Source organism: Schistocerca americana, chromosome 7 (assembly GCF_021461395.2).
Source record: "Schistocerca americana isolate TAMUIC-IGC-003095 chromosome 7, iqSchAmer2.1, whole genome shotgun sequence".
NCBI classification, from domain to species: domain Eukaryota; kingdom Metazoa; phylum Arthropoda; class Insecta; order Orthoptera; family Acrididae; genus Schistocerca; species Schistocerca americana.
In genome coordinates, this window is record NC_060125.1 from 18,273,865 (window position 1) to 18,288,875 (window position 15,011).

Sequence of the window (15,011 nt, forward strand, 5' to 3'; positions counted from 1 at the left end):
GAGAGTTAAATAAATTGTTCAGGTTATACATTGCATATAAGCACACAAGATAAGAAAAGCAGGGTGCAACCTTACCAGGTGCGCTCAGAAAAGGAAAGAATAATATAATCGACATGTGACGAATAACCAAAAATTTAGTGTTGGGGACATGGTACTCTTACGCAATCATCCTAAGTCCTCGGCATCCTTGAAACAGAATAGCAAGTGGCAATTGGTGTACAATGGACCTTTTAGAGTAGTAAGTGTGCCACTTGAGTGTAGCTATCTCTTAGCAGATCCCCACTCAGGGAGAGTACGGGGACTGTATCCGCGTAAGGATGTAAAAGCATTCCTACAGTAAAAGACTAATAGTCCTATGTGGACACCATTCTTTTGTAAATAATGAACATTAATGATGTGTGATCTTTAGAGATAATGTACTAGTGTAGAAGTGTTTAGTTATAAGAATATGATTGACATTCTCATGTGTATGGATATTTGTGTTATGTACTCTTTTAATTTGTGGTATCTAGAACATGCTCTAAGTGTTTGCACAGATAATCTGATTAGTGCAATTATGTGTAGTGTTAAGCTGTGACAGAGTTCAATCAAAAAGAACATTTTAGTAACGATTAGTTAGTGTACTACATAATTTTCTATGTGCCCAAATTTGAAATATTTCTTGGCACAATCTTTTCTATTATGTGTATGTATGTATATAAGTGTAGTTGTCAGATTGACAGATTCGAACCCAGAATAATATCAATAATATGAGACCCTGAGAATTTTATTATCTCACCAACGTTATTAGAGAAAATAATGCACCCAGTAGTGACCCGAGGGCACCACGGGAGGCAAACTTGTTGCAAATTTATGTAATGCAAAGTTACGCACAAAGAAGCTTCAATTGAAGCATGTGCAGATTCAAACAGTAAAAAAGAGCTAGCCAGATACAGTCCAAGTCAATTTTTGCCTACAGAGACTACACTGTAGTTACGTAGGACGTTGATAGTAAAGAGTGACATGAGTTCAAAGGAGTTATTGAACAATATGCCTGAATCCGGCTGGAATGCACAAATAAAATCTACTGGAACACGAATATAGATGACTTTTGGGCAAACTAATACCAAATTTTAATATTTTGTTGCCATGTACGCAAATATCACACCTTGGTAAAGAGTTACGAATGTGCTGTTACAAAAAAAAAAAAATTGCACAGCGGACAATGTAAATAAAAATAAAGGAACTTAAACAAAAGTTCAGTATTGTGCGGCAGAGACAGACAGTGACTGTTAAACCTGCAGCAATACGTCACGGAGTAGTTGAGTATAAGTAATAAAAAACTGTATCATCGCCGTGTGTGCAAGTGCACAAGGAACTAGCACGACACGAACAGTGAACCGATAACGGACGGTGGATCAAGCTAGTGTCAAACTTTAACTCTTTGTGGGTCAAGAGACGCTAGGAAAGCGCATTGACTACAGAGATACATTTGGTCCAAAGGTGAAAACGTGCGTGTGACTAATGACAAGTCATGACATGGTGAAAAATATTGTATGCCCATAAAACGTGTTATCGGAAACTAATACTGGTCTCACTGGAATGGATCAAAGCACAGACTCTAAGAAGTCTCTCTCTTCTTGCACTTAAGGCGGCATTGTGCCTTTTGTATTTAATTCCGATGTAATTTCAGGGTTTCATCGTCAATGTGTTTGTAAACGGAATACATTGAACCTGCAGTGGTGTATCGGAAACTAATTCTGGTCTCGAAGGACAGGATCAAACCACAGACTCTAAGAAGTCTCACTCTTCTTGCAATTAAGGTGGCATTGTGACTTTTGTATTTAATTCCGATGTAATTTCAGTGTTTCATCGTCAATGGGAATGTCCAAGGAATACATTGAACCTGCAGTGGTGTATCGGAAACTAATATTGGCCTGACAGGGAATGCTCAAAGCACCGACTATAAGAAGAGTCCCTATTCTTGTACTTAAGGCGGCATTGTGCCATCTGTATTTAATTCCGATGCGATTTCAGTGTTTCGTCGTCAATGAGTATGTCCAAGGAATAAATTGAACCAGCAGTGGTGTATCGGAAACTAATACTGGTCTCATAGGGAATGCTCAAAGCACAGACTGTAAGAAGAATCTCTATTCTTTTACTTAAGGGGGCATTGTGCCTTTTGTATATAATTCCGATGCGATTTCGGTGTTTCATCGTCAATGCGTAGGTGCAAGGAATACATTGAACCTGCAGTGGTGTATCGGAAACTAATACTGGTCTCACAGGAAAGGATCAAAGCACAGACTCTAAAAAGTCTCGCTCTGCTTGCACTTAAGGCGGCATTGTGCCTTTTGTATTTAATTCCGATGAAATTTCAGTGTTTGCTCGTCAATGTGTATGTCCATGGAATACGTTGAACCTGCAGTGGTGTATCGGCATCTAATACAGGTCACACAGGTAAAGATCAAAGCACCGACTGTATGAAGGGTCTCTATTCTTGTACTTAAGGCGGCATTGTGCCTTTTGTATTTAAATCCGATGTAATTTCAGTGTTTCCTCGTCAATGTGTATGTCCAAGGAATACATTGAATATGCAGTGGTGTATCGGAAACTAATACTGGTCTCACACTAAAGGATCGAAGCACAGACTCTAATAAGTCTCACTCTTCTTGCACTTAAGGCGGCAATGTGCCATTTGTATTAAATTCCGATGGAATTTCAGTGTTTCATCGTCAATGTGTATGTCCAAGGATACATTGAACCTGCAGTGGTGTGTCGGAAACTAATACTGGTCTCACAGGAAAAGATCAAAGCACCGACAGTAAGAAGAGTCTCTATTCTTGTAATTAAGGCGGCGTTATGAGTTTTGTATTTAATTTCGATGCGATTTCTGTGATTCATCGTCAATGTGAAGGTGCAAGGAATACATTGAACCGGCAGTGGTGTATCGGAAACTAATACTGGTCTCACAGGGAATTCTCAAAGCACCGACTGTAAGAAGAGTCTCTATTCTTGTACTTAAGGCGGCACTGTGCCATTTGTATTTAATTCCGTTGCGATTTCTGTGTTTCATCATCAATGTGAAGGTCCAAGGAATACATTGAACCTGCAGTGGTGTATCGGAAACTAATACTGGTCTCGCAGAAAAGATTAAAGCACAGACTCAACATAGTGTCACTCTTCTTGCACTTATGGCGGCATTGTGGCTTTTGTATTTGATTCCGAAGTAATTTCAGTGTTTCATCGTCAATGTGAAGGACCAAGGAATACATTGAACCTGCAGTGGTGTATCGGAAACTAAAACTGGTCTCACAGGAAAGGATCAAAGCACAGACCCTAAGAAGTCTCACTCTTCTTGCACTTATGGCGGCATTGTGCCTTATGTATTTAATTCCGATGTAATATCAGTGTTTCTTCGTCAATGTGTATGTAAACGGAATACATTGAACCTGCAGTATTGTATCGGAAACTAATACTGGTCTAATAGGAAAGGATCAAAGCGCAGACTCCAAGAAGTCACAATCTTCTTGCATTTAAGGCGGCATATTGCCTTTTGTATTTAATTCCGATATAATTTCAGTGCTTCATCGTCAATGTGTATGTAAACGGAATACATTGTACCTGCAGTGGGTTATCGGAAACTAATAATGGTCTCATAGGGTAGGGTCAAAGCACAGACTCTAAGAAGTCTCACTCTTCTTGCACTTAAGGCGGCATTGTGCCTTTTGTATTTAATTCAGATCTAATTTCAGTGTTTCATCGTCAATGTGAATGTCCAAGGATTACATTGAACCTGCAGTGGTGTATCGGAAACTAATACTGGTCTCATAGGAAAGGATCATTGCACAGACTCTAAGAAGTCTCACTCTTCTTGCACTGAAGACGGCGTTGTGCCTTTTTTATTTAGTTCCGATGTAATTTTAGTGTTTCATCGACCATGTGAATGTCCAAAGAATACATTGAACCTGCAGTGGTGTATCGGAAACTAATACTGGACTCACAGGAAAGGATGAAAGCACCGACTGTGGGAAGAGTCTCTATTCTTATAGTTAAGGCGGCACTGTGGCTTTTGTATTTTATTCCGATGCGATTTCTGTGTTTCATCATCAAAGTGAAGGTCCAAGGAATACATTGAACCTGCAGTGGTGTATCGGAAACTAAAACTGGTCTCATAGGAAAGGATCAAAGCTCAGACTCTATGAAGTCTCAATCGTCTTGCACTTAAGGCAGCATTGTGCCTTTTGTATTTAATTCCGACGTAATTTCCGTGTTTCATCGTCAATGTGTATGTAAAAGGAATACATTCAACTTGCAGTGGTGTATCGAAAAGTAATACTGGTGTCATAGGAATGGATCAAAGCACAGACTCTAAGAAGTCTCACTCTTCTTGCACTTAAGGCGGCATTGTGCCTTTTGTATTTAATTCCGAAGTTATATCATTGTTTCATCGTCAATGTGAAGGACCAATGAATACATTGAACGTGCAGTGGTGTATCGGAAACTAATACTGGTCTCACAGGAAAGGATCAAAGCACAGACTCTAAGAAGTCTTACGCTTCTTGCTCTTAACGCGGCATTTTGCCTTTGTATTTAATTCCGATGTAATTTCAGTGTTTCATCGTCAATGTGTATGTAAACGGAATACATTGAACCTGCAGTGGTGTATCGGAACCTATTACTGGTCTCATAGGAAAGCACAGACTTTAAGAAGTCTCATTCTTCTCGCACTTAAGGCGGCATTGTGCCTTTTGTATTTAATTCCAATGTAATTTCAGTGTTTTCTCGTCAATGTGTATGTCCTAAGAATACATTGAATATGCAGTGGTGTATCGGAAACTAATACTGGTCTCACAGGAAAGGATCAAAGCACAGACTCTAAGAAGTCTCACTCTTCTTGCACTTAAGGCGGCATTGTGCTTTTTGCATTTAATTCCGATGTAATTTCAGTGTTTCATCGTCAATGTATACGTAAACGGAATACATTGAACCTGCAGTCATGTATCGGAGACTAATACTGGTCTCAAAGGAAAGGCTCAAAGCACAGACTCTAAGAAGTCAAACTCCTCTTGCGCTTAAGGCGGCATTGTGCCTTTTGTATTTAATTGTGATGAAATTTCAGTGTTTTCTCGTCAATGTGTATGTCCATGGAATACGTTGAACCTGCAGTGGTGTATCGGAATCTAATACAGGTCACACAGGTAAAGATCAAAGCACCGACTGTAAGAAGAGTCTCTATTCTACTAATTAAGGCGGCGTTATGGCTTTTGTATTTAATTCCGATGCGATTTCGGTGTTTCATCGTCAATGTGTAGGTCCAAGGAATACATAGAACCTGCAGTGGTGTATCGGAAACTAATACTGGTCTCACAGGAAACGATCAAAGCACAGACTCTAAATAGTCTCGCTCTGCTTGCACTTAATGCGGCATTGTGCCTTTTGTATTTAATTCCGATGTAATTTCAGTGTTTCATCGTCAATGTGTATGTCCAAGGAATACATTGAACCTGCAGTGGTGTATCGGAAACTAATACTGGTCTCACAGGAAAAGATCAAAGCACCGACTGTAAGAAGAGTCTCTATTCTTGTAATTAAGACGGCGTTATGAGTTTTGTATTTACTTTCGATGCGATTTCTGTGATTCATCGTCAATGAGAAGGTGCAACGAATACATTGAACCGGCAGTGGTGTATCGGAAACTAATACTGGTCTCACAGGGAATGCTCAAAGCACCGACTGTAAGAAGAGTCTCTATGCTTGTACTTAAGGCGGCACTGTGCCATTTGTATTTAATTCCGATGCGATTTCTGTGTTTCATCATCAACGTGAAGGTCCAAGGAATACATTGAACCTGCAGTGGTGTATCGGAAACTAATACTGGTCTCGCAGAAAGGATTAAAGCACAGACTCAAAATAGTCTCACTCTTCTTGCACTTATGGCGGCATTGTGGCTTTTGTATTTAATTCCGAAGTAATTTCAGTCTTTCATCGTCAATGTGAAGGACCAAGGAATACACTGAACCTGCAGTGGTGTATCGGAAACTAAAACTGGTCTCACAGGAAAGGATCAAAGCACAGACTCTAAGAAGTCTCACTCTTCTTGCACTTATTGCGGCATTGCGCCTTATGTATTTAATTCCGATGTAATTTCAGTGTTTCTTCGTCAATGTGTATGTAAACGGAATACATTGAACTTGCAGTGGTGTATCGGAAACTAATACTGGTCTCAAAGGAAAGGATCAAAGCACAGACTCCAAGAAGTCACAATCTTCTTGCATTTAAGGCGGCATATTGCCTTTTGTATTTAATTCCGATATTATATCAGTGCTTCATCGTCAATGTGTATGTAAACGAAATACATTGAACCTGCAGTGGGTTATCGGAAACTAATAATGGTCTCATAGGGTAGGGTCAAAGCACAGACTCTAAGAAGTCTCACTCTTCTTGCACTTAAGGCGGCATTGTGCCTTTTGTATTTAATTCCGATCTAATTTCAGTGTTTCATCGTCAATGTGAATGTCCAAGGATTACATTGAACCTGCAGTGGTGTATCGGAAACTAATACTGGTCTCATAGGAAAGGATCATTGCACAGACCCTAAGAAGTCTCACTCTTCTTGCACTTAAGACGGCGTTGTGCCTTTTTTATTTAGTTCCGATGTAATTTCAGTGTTTCATCGTCCATGTGAATGTCCAAGGAATACATTGAACCTGCAGTGGTGTATCGGAAACTAATACTGGACTCACAGGAAAGGATGAAAGCACCGACTGTAGGAAGAGTCTCTATTCTTATAGTTAAGGCGGCACTGTGGCTTTTGTATTTTATTCCGATGCGATTTCTGTGTTTCATCATCAAAGTGAAGGTCCAAGGAATACATTGAACCTGCAGTGGTGTATCGGAAACTAAAACTGGTCTCATAAGAAAGGATCAAAGCTCAGACTCTATGAAGTCTCAATCTTCTTGCACTTAAGGCAGCATTGTGCCTTTTGTATTTAATTCCGACGTAATTTCAGTGTTTCATCGTCAATGTGTATGTAAAAGGAATACATTCAACCTGCAGTGGTGTATCGAAAAGTAATACTGGTGTCATAGGAATGGATCAAAGCACAGACTCTAAGAAGTCTCACTCTTCTTGCACTTAAGGCGGCATTGTGCCTTTTGTATTTAATTCCGAAGTTATATCAGTGTTTCATCGTCAATGTGAAGGTCCAAGGAATACATTGAACGTGCAGTGGTGTATCGGAAACTAATACTGGTCTCACAGGAAAGGATCAAAGCACAGACTCTAAGAAGTCTTACTCTTCTTGCTCTTAACTCGGCATTTTGCCTTTGTATTTAATTCCGATGTAATTTCAGTGTTTCATCGTCAATGTGTATGTAAACGGAATACATTGAACCTGCAGTGGTGTATCGGAACCTAATACTGGTCTCATAGGAAAGCAAAGACTCTATGAAGACTGACTCTCCTTGCACTTAAGGCGGCATTGTGTCTTTTGTATTTAATTCCGATGTAATTTCAGTGTTTCATCGTAATTGTGAATGTCCAAGGAATACATTGAACCAGCAGTGGTGTATCGGAAACTAATACTGGTCTCACAGGAAAGGATCAAAGCACAGACTCTAAGAAGTCTCACTCTTCTTGCACTTAAGGCGGCATTGTGCCTTTTGCATTTAATTCCGATGTAATTTCAGTGTTTCATCGTCAATGTATGCGTAAACGGAATACATTGAACCTGCAGTCGTGTATCGGAAACTAATACTGGTCTCACAGGAAAAGATCAAAGCACAGACTGTAAGAAGAGTCTCTATTCTTGTATTTAAGGCGGCTTTGTGCATTTTGTAATTTCATTCCGATGCGATTTCGGTATTTCATCGTCAATGTGTAGGTCCAAGGAATACATTGAACCTGCAGTGGTGTATCGGAAACTAATACTGGTCTCACAGGAAAGGATCAAAGCACAGACTCTAAGAAGTCACACTCTTCTTGCATTTAAGGCGGCATAGTGCCCTTTGTATTTAATTCCGATATAATTTCAGTGTTTCATCGTCCATATGAATGTCCAAAGAATACATTGAACCTGCAGTGGTGTAATGCAAACTAATACTGGTCTCATAGGAAAGGATCAAAGCACAGACTCTAAGAACTCTCACTCTTCATGCACGTAAGGCGGCATTGTGCCTTTTGTATTTAATTCCCATGTAATTTCAGTGTTTCATCGTCAATGTCAATGTCCAAGGAATACATTGAACCTGCAGTGGTGTATCGGAAACTAATACTGGACTCACAGGACAGGATCAAAGCACCGACTGTAGGAAGAGTCTCTATTCTTATAGATAAGGCGGCATTGTGGCTTTTGTATTTAATTCCGATGCGATTTCTGTGTTTCATCGTCAATGTGAAGATCGAAGGAAAACATTGAACCTGCAGTGGTGAATCGGAAACTAAAACTGGTCTAATAGGAAAGGATCAAAGCACAGACTCTATGAAGTCTTAATCTTCTTGCACTTAAGGCAGCATTGTGCCTTTTGTATTTAATTCCGACGTAATTTCAGTGTTTCATCGTCAATGTGTATGTAAAAGGAATACATTCAACCTGCAGTGGTGTATCGAAAAGTAATACTGGTGTCATAGGAATGGATGAAAGCACAGACTCTAAGAAGTCTCACTTTTCTTGCACTTAAGGCGGCATTGTGCCTTTTGTATTTAATTCCGAAGTTATATCAGTGTTTCATCGTCAATGTGAAGGTCCAAGGAATACATTGAACGTGCAGTGGTGTATCGGAAACTAATACTGGTCCCACAGGAAGGGATCAAAGCACAGACTCTAAGAAGTCTCACTCTTCTTGCACTTAACGCGGCATTGTGCCTTTGTATTTAATTCCGATGTAATTTCAGAGTTTAATCGTCAATGTCAATGTCCAAGGAATACATTGAACCTGCAGTGGTGTATCGGAAACTAATACTGGACTCACAGGACAGGATCAAAGCACCGACTGTAGGAAGAGTCTCTATTCTTATAGATAAGGCTGCATTGTGGCTTTTGTATTTAATTCCGATGCGATTTCTGTGTTTCATCGTCAATGTGAAGATCGAAGGAAAACATTGAACCTGCAGTGGTGAATCGGAAACTAAAACTGGTCTAATAGGAAAGGATCAAACACCAGACTCTATGAAGTCTTAATCTTCTTGCACTTAAGGCAGCATTGTGCCTTTTGTATTTAATTCCGACGTAATTTCAGTGTTTCATCGTCAGTGTGTATGTAAAAGGAATACATTCAACCTGCAGTGGTGTATCGAAAAGTAATACTGGTGTCATAGGAATGGATGAAAGCACAGACTCTAAGAAGTCTCACTCTTCTTGCACTTAAGGCGGCATTGTGCCTTTTGTATTTAATTCCGAAGTTATATCAGTGTTTCATCGTCAATGTGAAGGTCCAAGGAATACATTGAACGTGCAGTGGTGTATCGGAAACTAATACTGGTCTCACAGGAAAGGATCAAAGCACAGACTCTAAGAAGTCTCACTCTTCTTGCACTTAACGCGGCATTGTGCCTTTGTATTTAATTCCGATGTAATTTCAGAGTTTCATCGTCAATGTGTATGTAAACGGAATACATTGAACCTGCAGTGGTGTATCGGAACCTAATACTGGTCTCATAGGAAAGCACAGACTCTAAGAAGTCTCACTCTCCTTGCACTTAAGGCAGCATTGTGCCTTTTGTATTTAATTCCGATGTAATTTCAGTGTTTCATCGCAATTGTGAATGTCCAAGGAATACATTGACCCGGCAGTGGTGTATCGGAAACTAATACTGGTCTCATTGGAAAGGATCAAAGCACAGACACTAAGGAGTCTCACTCTTCTTGCACTTAGGGCGTCATTGTGCCTTTTGTATTTAATTCCGATGTAATTTCAGTGTTTCATCGTTAATGTGTATGTAAACGGAATACATTGAACCTGCAGTGGTGTATCGGAATCTAATACAGTTCTCACAGGAAAAGATCAAAGCACCGACTCAAAGAGAAGTCTCTATTCTTGTATTTAAGGCGGCTTTGTGCATTTTGTATTTCATTCCGATGCGATATCGGTATTTCATCGTCAATGTGTAGGTCCAAGGAATACATTGAACCTGCAGTGTTGTATCGGAAACTAATACTGGTCTCACAGGAAAGGATCAAACCACAGACTCTAAGAAGTCTCACTCTTCTTGAACTTATGGCGGCATTGTGCCTTTTGTATTTAAATCCGATGTAATTTCAGTGTTTCCTCGTAAATGTGTATGTCCAAGGAATACATTGAACATGCAGTGGTGTATCGGAAACTAATACTGGTCTCACACTAAAGGATCGAAGCACAGACTGTAAGAAGTCTCACTCTTCTTGCACTTAAGGCGGCAATGTGCCATTTGTATTTAATTCCGATGGAATTTCAGTGTTTCATCGTCAATGTGTATGTCCAAGGATACATTGAATCTGCAGTCGTGTGTCGGAAACTAATACTGGTCTCACAGGAAAAGATAAAAGCACCGACTGTAAGAGGAGGCTCCATTCTTGTAATTAAGGCGGCGTTATGAGTTTTGTATTTAATTTCGATGCGATATCTGTGTTTCATCATCAATGTGATGGTTCACGGAATACATTGAACCTGCAGTGGTGTATCGGAAACTAATACTGGTTACACAGGGAATACTCAAAGCACCGACTGTAAGAAGAGTCTCTATTCTTGTACTTAATTCGGCACTGTGCCATTTGTATTTAATTCCGATGCGATTTCTGTGTTTCATCATCAATGTGAAGGTCCAAGGAATACATTGAACCTGCAGTGGTGTATCGGAAACTAATACTGGTCTCACAGGAAAGGATCAAACCACAGACTCTAAGAAGTCTCACTCTTCTTGAACTTATGGCGGCATTGTGCCTTTTGTATTTCAATCCGATGTAATTTCAGTGTTTCCTCGTCAATGTGTATGTCCAAGGAATACATTGAACGTGCAGTAGTGTATCGGAATCTAATACTGGTCTCACAGGAAAGGATCAAAGCACAGACTCTAAGAAGTCTCACTCTTCTTGCACTTAAGGCGGCATTTTGCCTTTGTAATTAATTCCAATGTAATTTCAGTGTTTCATCGGCAATGTGTATGTAAACTAAATACATTGAACCTGCAGTGGTGTATCGGAAACTAATACTGGTCTCATAGGAAAGGATCAAAGCACAGACTCTAAGAAGTCTCTACCTTCTAGCACTTATGGCGGCAATGCGCCCTTTGTATTTATTTCCGATGTATTTTCAGTGTTTCATCGTCATGTGAATGTCCAAGGAATATATTGAACCTGCAGTGGTGTATCGGAAACTAATACTGGTCTCACAGGAAAGGATCAAAGCACCGACTGTAAGAAGAGTCTCTATTCTTGTACTCAAGGCGGCATTGTGCGTTTTGTATTTAATTCCGATGCGATTTCTGTGGTTCATCGTCAATGTGAAAGTCCAAGGAATACATTGACCGTGCAGTGGTGTATCGGAAACTAATACTGGTCTCATAGGAAAGGATCAGAGCACAGACTCTAAGAAGTCTCACTCTTCTTGCATTTAAGGCGGCATTGTGCCTTTTGTATTTAATTCCGATGTAAATTCAGTGTTTCATCGTCAATGTGTATGTAAAAGGATTACATTGAACCTGCAGTGGTGTATCGGAAACTAATACTGGTCTCATAGGAAAGGATCAAAGCACAGACTCTAAGAAGTCTCACTCTACTTGCATTTAAGGCGGTATTGTGCCTTTTGTACTTAATTCCGATGTAATTTCACTGTTTCATCGTCAATGTGTATGTAAAAGGATTACATTAAACCTGCAGTGGTGTATCGGAAACTAATACTGGTCCCATAGGAAAGGATCAAAGCACAGACACTAAGAAATCTCACTCTTCTTGCACATATTGCGGCATTGTGCCATTTGTATTTAACTCCGATGTAATTTCAGTGTTTCATCGTCAATGAGTATGTAAACTGAATACATTGAACCCGCAGTGGGTTATCGGAAACTAATAGCGGTCTCATAGGAATGGATCAAAGCACAGACTTTAAGAAGTCTCACCCTTCTTGCACTTAATGCGGCATTGTGCCTTTTGGATTTAATTCCGATGTAATTTCAGTGTTTCATCGTCAATGTGAATGTCCAAGGAATACATTGAACCTGCAATGGTGTATAGGAAACTAATACTGGGCTCATAAGAAAGGATCAAAGCACAGATACTAAGAAGTCTCACTCTTCTTGCACTTAAGGCAGCATAGTGCCTTTTGCATTTAATTTCGATGTAATTTCAGTGTTTCATCGTCCATGTGAATGTCCATGGAATACATTGAACCTGCAGTGGTGTATCGGAAACTAATACTGGTCTCATAGGAAAGGATCAAAGCACAGACTCTAAGTAGTCTCACTCTTCTTGCACTTAAGGCGGCATTGTGCCTTTTGTATTTAATTCCGATGTAATTTAAGTGTTTTATCGTCAATGTGTATGTAAAAGGAATATATCGAACCTGCAGTGGTATATCGGAAACTAATACTGGTCTCATATGAAAGGATCAAAGCACAGACTCTAAGAAGTCTCACTCTTCTTGCACTTAAGGCAGCATAGTCCCTTTTGCATTTAATTTCGATGTAATTTCAGTGTTTCATCGTCAATGTGTATGTCCAAGGAATACATTGAACCTGCAGTGGTGTATCGGAATCTAATACAGTTCTCACAGGAAAAGATCAAAGCACCGACTCAAAGAGAAGTCTCTATTCATGTAATTAAGGCGGCGTTCTGCCTTTTGTATTTAATTCCGATGCCATTTCGGTGTTTCATCGTCAATGTGTAGGTCCAAGGAATACATTGAACCTGCAGTGGTGTATCGGAACTAATACTGGTCTCACAGGAAAGTATCAAAGTACAGACTCTAAAAAGTCTCGCTCTGCATGCACTTAAGGCGGCATTGTGCCTTTTGTATTTAATTCCGATGTAATTTCAGTGTTTCATCGTCAATGTGTATGTCCAAGGATTACATTGAACCGGCAGTGGTGTATCGGAAACTAATACTGGTCTCACAGGAAAAGATCAAAGCACAGACTGTAAGAAGAGTCTCTATTCTTGTATTTAAGGCGGCTTTGTGCATTTTGTATTTCATTCCGATGCGATATCGGTATTTCATCGTCAATGTGTAGGTCCAAGGAATACATTGAACCTGCAGTGGTGTATCGGAAACTAATACTGGTTTCACAGGAAAGGATCAAACCACAGACTCTAAGAAGTCTCACTCTTCTTGAACTTATGGCGGCATTGTGCCTTTTGTATTTAAATCCGATGTAATTTCAGTGTTTCCTCGTAAATGTGTATGTCCAAGGAATACATTGAACATGCAGTGGTGTATCGGAAACTAATACTGGTCTCACACTAAAGGATCGAAGCACAGACTCTAAGAAGTCTCACTCTTCTTGCACTTAAGGCGGCAATGTGCCATTTGTATTGAATTCCGATGGAATTTCAGTGTTTCATCGTCAATGTGTATGTCCAAGGATACATTGAATCTGCAGTCGTGTGTCGGAAACTAATACTGGTCTCACAGGAAAAGATAAAAGCACCGACTGTAAGAGGAGTCTCTATTCTTGTAATTAAGGCGGCGTTATGAGTTTTGTATTTAATTTCGATGCGATATCTGTGTTTCATCGTCAATGTGAAGGTTCACGGAATACATTGAACCTGCAGTGGTGTATCGGAAACTAATACTGGTTACACAGGGTATGCTCAAAGCACCGACTGTAAGAAGAGTCTCTATTCTTGTACTTAATACGGCACTGTGCCATTTGTATTTAATTCCGATGCGATTTCTGTGTTTCATCATCAATGTGAAGGTCCAAGGAATACATTGAACCTGCAGTGGTGTATCGGAAACTAATACTGGTCTCACAGGAAAGGATCAAACCACAGACTCTAAGAAGTCTCACTCTTCTTGAACTTATGGCGGCATTGTGCCTTTTGTATTTCAATCCGATGTAATTTCAGTGTTTCCTCGTCAATGTGTATGTCCAAGGAATACATTGAACGTGCAGTAGTGTATCGGAATCTAATACTGGTCTCACAGGAAAGGATCAAAGCACAGACTCTAAGAAGTCTCACTCTTCCTGCACTTGAGGCGGCATTTTGCCTTTGTAATTAATTCCAATGTAATTTCTGTGTTTCATCGGCAATGTGTATGTAAACTAAATACATTGAACCTGCAGTGGTGTATCGGAAACTAAAACTGGTGTCATAGGAAAGGATCAAAGCACAGACTCTAAGAAGTCTCTACCTTCTTGCGCTTATGGCGGCATTGCGCCTTTTGTATTTATTTCCGATGTATTTTCAGTGTTTCATCGTCATGTGAATGTTCACGGAATATATTGAACCTGCAGTGGTGTATCGGAAACTAATACTGGTCTCACAGGAAAGGATCAAAGCACCGACTGTAAGAAGAGTCTCTATTCTTGTACTCAAGGCGGCATTGTGCGTTTTGTATTTAATTCCGATGCGATTTCTGTGTTTCATCGTCAATGTGAAGGTCCAAGGAATACATTGACCGTGCAGTGGTGTATCGGAAACTAATACTGGTCTCATAGGAAAGGATCAAAGCACAGACTCTAAGAAGTCTCACTCTTCTTGCATTTAAGGCGGCATTGTGCCTTTTGTATTTAATTCCGATGTAAATTCAGTGTTTCATCGTCAATGTGTATGTAAAAGGATTACATTGCACCTGCAGTGGTGTATCGGAAACTAATACTGCTCTCATAGGAAAGGATCAAAGCACAGACTCTAAGAAGTCTCACTCTTCTTGCATTTAAGGCGGTATTGTGCCTTTTGTATTTAATTCCGATGTAATTTCACTGTTTCATCGTCAATGTGTATGTAAAAGGATTACATTGAACCTGCAGTGGTGTATCCGAAACTAATACTGGTCCCATAGGAAAGGATCAAAGCACAGACACTAAGAAATCTCACTCTTCTTGCACTTATTGC